Below are 7088 nucleotides of genomic sequence, written 5' to 3'. Positions count from 1 at the left end.
GCTGATGTGTGTAGCCTGAGGATAAAAATAGCCCCTAAGATTTGCCTTCTGAAACAAGCTCCCTGAGGAAGTTCCATAACCCGGTGAGCGAAGCCAATAACTTTGCTTCCATCACATTTTGGACTCCTTTTCTTTTTCTTTTTTTATTGATTTCAGAGAGGAAGAGAGAGGGGGAGAGAGATAAACATCAATGATGAGAGAGAATCATTGATCTGCTGCCTCCTACATACTCCACACTGGGGATTGAGCCTGCAACCTGGGCGTGTGTCCTGACCAGGAATCGAACCGTGACCTCCTGGTTCATAGGTTGATGCTCAATCACTGAGCCAAGCTGGCTGGGCTGGATCCTTTTTTTTTGATGAAGAATTTCAGAGGTGGTATCTCTTCACATTTCTGTGGATTTCCTACACCACAACTAGCCCTAATAACAAGCTACCTGGGTAACTTTTTAATTGCAGTGGGAAATGAAGAGTGTTCTGAAGATCTTTTAAACAAACACAAAGAGATTAAGTTCATGGAAACATTTATAAGCTCAAGGAATCATCACCAGGTTGTCATGAGGTGCAAATAAAGTAATTGAAGAAAAATAGCATCACAGCAGTTTGGGCCTCTAGCTCATGTCAGCAGGCCTTAGTTCTCTTCCAGTGGTAGTAAGGGGTGGGGGGAGGGCGGGGGGGGGGGGGGGGAATGAGAGTATCATTGAGTGCCTTGTGGTTAGGCTCCTTCGGCACACCGTTTTAATAGATGATGAAATACCAAGTCTCCTTCAGATTAGTTCAACCGATACAGTATCTTCAAGAGAAAAAGAATTCAGGGTATTTATGCTGGTGCTCACTTCTGTAATCTTGCTTGTTTACATAAACTCTTCAGAGTCTCCCTGTGAACTTTCCAAAGCATTCCTCAGGGCTGTTGGGTGATAAGGTCTCCTTTGCTGTATCGGTAATCAGAGCCCACATGAAAGGGAACCCGCAGTGTCCCCCATCAAAGTCCAGAGCCCGAAAGAGTAGCTTCCTCCAACATGTCCCTGCTTCTCTCCCCCTCACCTGCCACTCCAGATGTGAGCGGGAAATATGCTGTGTTGCTTTCCCCTGTCATTTCTTCCCAGGCCGACTGCCTTCCTTGTAGAACAGGGGGCAGCAAACTCTGACCCCAGGCCCAAAGCCAGCCCGTGGCCTGTGAGCTGAGAATGGTTTGTTGTTGTTTTTTTCTTGTTTTTTTTGTTTGTTTGTTTGTTTGCTTTGTTTTTTTTAGCTGAGAATGGCTTTTACATTTTTTAAAATATATTTTTATTGATTTCGGAGAGGCAGGGAGAGGGAGATAGAAACATTAATGATGAGAGAGAATCATAGATCAGCTGCCTCCTGCACGCTCCCCACTGGGGATCGAGCCCACAACCCGGACGGGCATGTGCTCTGGCCAGGAATCAAACCTGGGACCCTTCAGCCCACAGGCCGATGCTCAATCCCCTGAGCCAAACCAGGTAGGGCTGCATAAGCCTCTTAAGCCTTCCTGTTCTCTTCTTACTCCTGGATCAATCCTCCCTCCTGGTTCCTTCCCCAACCCTTGGGCCTCTACAAGCCCTTCTGCACCCCAATCTGATGAGCACAGTCAGGAGTCTTAACCCTAGGGGGCATCCACTCCAGCGCCCTCATTTTGCAGGTGAGTGCAGCGGGACCTGGAAACTGGAGGTGATGCTCCCAAGGTAACCCAACAGAGACCAGGGAGTCAAGGCCCCCCACTTTCAACCCTTAGACTTCACTCCCTCCACCCTCTCCTGCTATCCCAGAAGAGCCCTGCAAGGTGGCCTACACAGGCATCAACAATGAAGTGTCCCATGGGCACCAGGGTACAGATGTGTCAGACTTCCCTGGTCACATATTCCCAGCAGAGCAAGATCTTTCTGGTGTGATTCTGACGACGGCCATGGTTTCAGATCCCATGATGGGATAGCTGGGACAACAGCTTTAAAGCTCTGGTAATGAGCTTTAAATCTCCACGGAGAAGGATCACACCCTTGGCTTACTATGTCAGAATTACAAGTTGAGGTCAAGTTCACATAACATAACATTTTTCAATGAACAGTTCAGTGGCATTTAGTGCCTTCACAATGTTGAGCAAAGATCACGGCGATCTAGTTCCAAAACCTTTTATCACCCCAAAGGGAAACTCTTTACTCATTAGCATTTATTCCCCATTTCCTCATACTCCCAGACCCTGGCAACCACCAATCTGCTTTTTGTCTCTCTGGATTTTCTTATTCTTGAAATTTCATACAAATAGAATCATACAATTTGTGACCTTTTAGCTTGGCTTCTTTCGCTTAGCGTAATGGTTTTGAGGTTCATCTATGTGGTACCCTATATAAGTGCTTCTTTCCTTTTTATGGCTGAATAATATTCCATTGTATGCATGTGCCATAATTAGTTTATTCATCCATCCCTTCATGGACACTTGGGCTGTTTCTACCCTTTGGCTATTGTGAACAGTGCTGCCGTTAACATTGCAATGTAAGTATGTATTTGAGCCAATTTTCAAATCTTCTGGGTATATACCTGGGTGTGGAATTGCTGGGTCATGTGGTAATTCTAGGGTTAACTTTTTGAGGATCTGAACTTCATTTTAGTGGTTTTATTGTCCTCTTATTCTATCACACTATTCCACCATGAGGACAAATGAAATAATCAGGCAATGGACAAGAATCTCACTATTTATTTATTTTTATTTTTTAAAACCTCACCCGAAGATATTTTTCCATTGATTTTTAGAGAGAGTGGAAGGCAAAGGGAGACACAGAGAGAAAAAAATCAGTGTGAGAGAGACACATTGATTGGTTGCCTCCCGCACGCTCCCCCACCAGGGCTAGGGATCGAGCCTGCAACCCAGGTACATGCCCTTGACCAGGAATCAAACCTGAACCCTTCAGTCCAAGGGCTGGTGTTCTAACCACTGAGTAATCAGCCAGGACTCCCATGTGTAGTTTAATGCTCTTCTGTCTTTGTCTTAGAAACCTTAATAATTTTTGAAGAAGGGGCCCCACATTTTCATTTTGCACTGGGCCCCATAAATTATGTCAATGACCTATCAAGAATTGATAGTTCCTATCTTCTACCCATCCTGCACCCTAAGCATCCAATTCTAAAATGAGAACAAAGAAAGATAATGTCTATCACCCAAGGTGGAAGGATTCCGAATGTGGGTGGCTACTAAATAGAACGGCAATAGAATAACTCAACTGTCTTTAAAAAGCACAGCCAGCCAGAGTTTCCATAAATGAACTTGCTGCGCCTACTATTGTTGGCCTGAGAAATGAACTCATAAAAGCCATTGCAGGAAACAGAGCCCACATAATAAAAAACAGCCGGCACATTCTGTTATCGGTGCAAGTGAGGTTCTAGGGGTGCCTGGAGGAAAAGAATTTCCTGAGAACCCCATGGGAGGACAGGGTTTTGTGGAAAGCTTTATTGATGATGTAAAATTCAGGGTGTTCCCCTCCAAGATCCCATGTCTGCCCATCTCGCCACGGAAGAAGTCCAGTCTCGTCTTTAGCAGGGTCAGAATGAAGGCCGCTGCTCAGAATTTCTGTTCCACATCAGAGCACAGTCCAGTTCTGCATCTGGCTAGCTTAGTTTAGCTTGTGTTCCCGGCTGCTGTCTATTGTGTGGGGGTCCCCAAGGCCAGGGGCCATGTGGCTGCTTAAGGCCACAGGCTATGGAGACAGAACAGGGGAGCATGTGGGTGAGTGTGGATCACAGAGCAAGAGAGAGCAAGGAGATCTTAGCTCTGGTGAATTGTGCTGCTATGAACATAGGAGTGCATATATCCTTTCTGATTGGTGTTTCTGGTTTCTTGGGATATATTCCTAGAAGTGGGATCACTGGGTCAAATGGGAGTTCCATTTTTAACTTTTTGAGGAAACTCCATACTGTTCTCCACAGTGGCTGCACCAGTCTGCATTCCCACCAGCAGTGCACGAGGGTTCCTTTTTCTCCACATCCTTCCAGCACTTCTCGTTTGTTGATTTGTGGATGATAGCCATTCTGACAGGTGTGAGATGGTACCTCGTTGTTGTTTTGATTTACATCATTTATGGATAATACAGACCATTATAAACTGATAAACAAAAATAGATACAGAGGCAGAGCAGCATCGAACAGACTGACAAACTACAGCGGGAAGGTCAGGGAGGGTTGGGGGGGGGTAAGAGATCAACCGAAGGACTTGTATGCATGCATATAAGCATAACCAATGGACACAAGACACTGGGGAGTAGGGGAGGCCGGGGGAAGGTCAAGGGGAAAAATAAGGAGACATATGTAATACTCTTTGTAATACTTTAAGCAATAAAACAAAATTTAAAAAAGAGAGAGAGAGAGAGCAAGGAGAAAACAAAAGCAAACAAGCACAAGAGTGAGAGAAAGGGAACTCTTTGGGGATTTTAACCTTCCTAGACTTTGCGCTTTTCTGATGGGGTCCAGCCCCTAACCAATCCATTGTTCCGCAGGCTGGACTGATAGGCGGGCACCTCCCCTGCACCACCCTGACTTCTACTGCGCATGTGCCTATCTCCCCCTTCTCTCCCCAACCATCAGGATGGGGGAAGGGAGGGTGTTAATCCCTGGGAGGAGCAGCGCTGTGGGAAGCTGTGGCTTCTCCATTTGCTTTCTTTCCTTCACTAATATTAATAACTAGCGAATTACAACGATAAGCGTTCCTTGTGCTATTCAAGAAAAAGTGGGGAGGTTTCAGTGCTTATGGATTCGAGTAGATCCAATCTGTGAATGCCCCCTGTGGTTGGAAGGGCCTGGTAAAATCGAGAGCAGAACACAGTCTCCAGAGATGAACTTGAGTGAACACGGAATTCTTGTGCAATCGGCTGCTAAGCCTTTTCATCATGTTTTGGTTACAATCGAGATCAGGCTTCATGGACTCAAGGAAAAAGAAATGTGTTCTCCACAAACCTCAGCCCTGCCCTGCCCTTTCCAGTATAAGCAGCAAAAGGAGGATCTGGATTTTGTCCTAAGATAAGAGTAAACAGGTTTTCCATTCAGGATGGAGTCACAACTGGCCAAGAAGCTGCTAGGGCCTCCTTATCTGCTCCATCTGCTGGCTCTGGACCACTTTCAGCAATTAGTTGTGATGTCTTTAAGGAAATCGTGCCAATCACACCCTTTCCCCAAACTTTCCTTAGTTCAAACAATCTACAGGGGAGGGCAGAGCCGCTGTATTTACTACAAGTGGGTCTGAGTCGTGTCCTAGGAGACGGGCCCTCGAGGGCAGTGATCAGCCAAACATTCCCTGTGATGAGTTTATGTAATTAATTACATGGCGTGTTGCAAGGAGACATCATAAGCGGCAATTGACAATTTGGCATCAGGCAGCAATTTGGGGTGTAACCTACATTAGGAGGAGCCAAGTTGGATACCGGAAGCAGAAGCGCTCACTTTTGTAGGGAAAGAAGAGTGGAGGGAGGTATTTGGTGATGGTGAGAAATAGAACATATTTGTATTCTTTTAAAAAATATATTTGTATTGATGTCAGAGAGGAAGGGAGAGGGAGAGAGAGATAGAAACATCAGTGATGAGAGAGAATCATGGATCGGCTGCCTCCTGCGCGCTCCACACTGGGGATGGAGACCACAACCCAGGCATGTGCCCTGAGCAGGAATCGAACCGTGACCTCTTGGTTCATAGGTCTACACTCAATCACTGAGCCATGCCAGCCGGGCTATAATTGCGTTTTAAAAACACTTACCTGTCCCCCCCCCACTGGAATGCACTGCTTGAGGGCAGCTGTCTCATTATAGCGACCATTGTGTCCCCACAGCCCAGTTACAATGTTTAGCACAAAATAAATGCTTAATAAACATTTCCTGAGTATTTGCTGGTGGAATAGGGCAAACAGAGACTGTTTTAAGATCTTTTATAGCCCAGCAAGTATAGCATAGGGTTAGGCATAGAACTGGAATACCTGGTCTTGGTGCCAGCTCTGTCTCTTTCTACTTGTGACTATGCCTAAGTTACTTAATTTTTCTGTGCCTCAGTTTTACAGTCTTTAAATTGGGTATATTAATGAGATCTATCTTGTAACATTGTAGGGTTTAAATGGGTTAAATCTTAGAACATTGCCTGGAAAATGGCAGGCATTCAACTGTGCTGATTCCCTTCATTATTTAAAAAAATGTACTAACCACCCATTTTCATGTTCTTGCAGCTCTGTTCCATTCCCACTGCTTCCCAACAAAGTCATCCTTTGATAAAATATTTTCTCATAATTATTATACAAGGGTGGGCAAAAGTAGGTGAAATTACCAGCCATAATCACCTAAAAGATAAGTCATAAGTAAGGATACAAAATAATAATAACAATAATAATAATACAAATAATGCAAATAAATAATACAATAATTAACAAATCAATAATAGTACAAGAATAAACTGTTTTGTGTACCTCGCAATTGTAGACCTACTTTTGCCCACTCCTGTATATTCCATTATCTCCCTTGCAATTGCTGCATTTTATAGGGGGAAAAAAAAACCGTACAGGAAAAATGTCTCCAAATCCACACTCAATGAGGCAATGCTAAATAAATAACCAACTGGCAAAAAAGAGGGGTGGAGGGGAAGGAAGGTGGACATTGGAGCTCTTTGAAGCTCTTAGTGACCTAAACATCCATAACATTGCATACATTTTGATGAACCATATTCTGGTATTGAATAGAAAAAGGATTTGCTTCTGCATGGCTGTGTTTGAGTAGATTTGGTTGACACCCCATATTTTCCATTAATTCTAAATGGTAAGATGGGGAACCAAGTCAGAATGAGTCATGGCTCTTTAAAAATATACTTCCTGACATCTCCACACTAGAAAATGTCTGCACGTGTCCTTGTGGAAAATCTGGAAGCTTATTCATATGTCAAGTGTGTCTCGGTCCATTCTTCCAAGCACACCTCTTGTGATCTGGGAAGGTCTAACTGTGAGTTATACTTGACTTTCAGGGGAGAAGGGCCCTACAGTGATCTGACCTTGACCCAAAGCAGCCCAGATCAGGAGGCCAGTGGAGGAGAGTCTGGGCGTGGTCGGTGAGTGTT

Source organism: Myotis daubentonii, chromosome X (genome assembly GCF_963259705.1).
Source record: "Myotis daubentonii chromosome X, mMyoDau2.1, whole genome shotgun sequence".
NCBI classification, from domain to species: domain Eukaryota; kingdom Metazoa; phylum Chordata; class Mammalia; order Chiroptera; family Vespertilionidae; genus Myotis; species Myotis daubentonii.
This window is presented reverse-complemented; position numbering follows the sequence as displayed.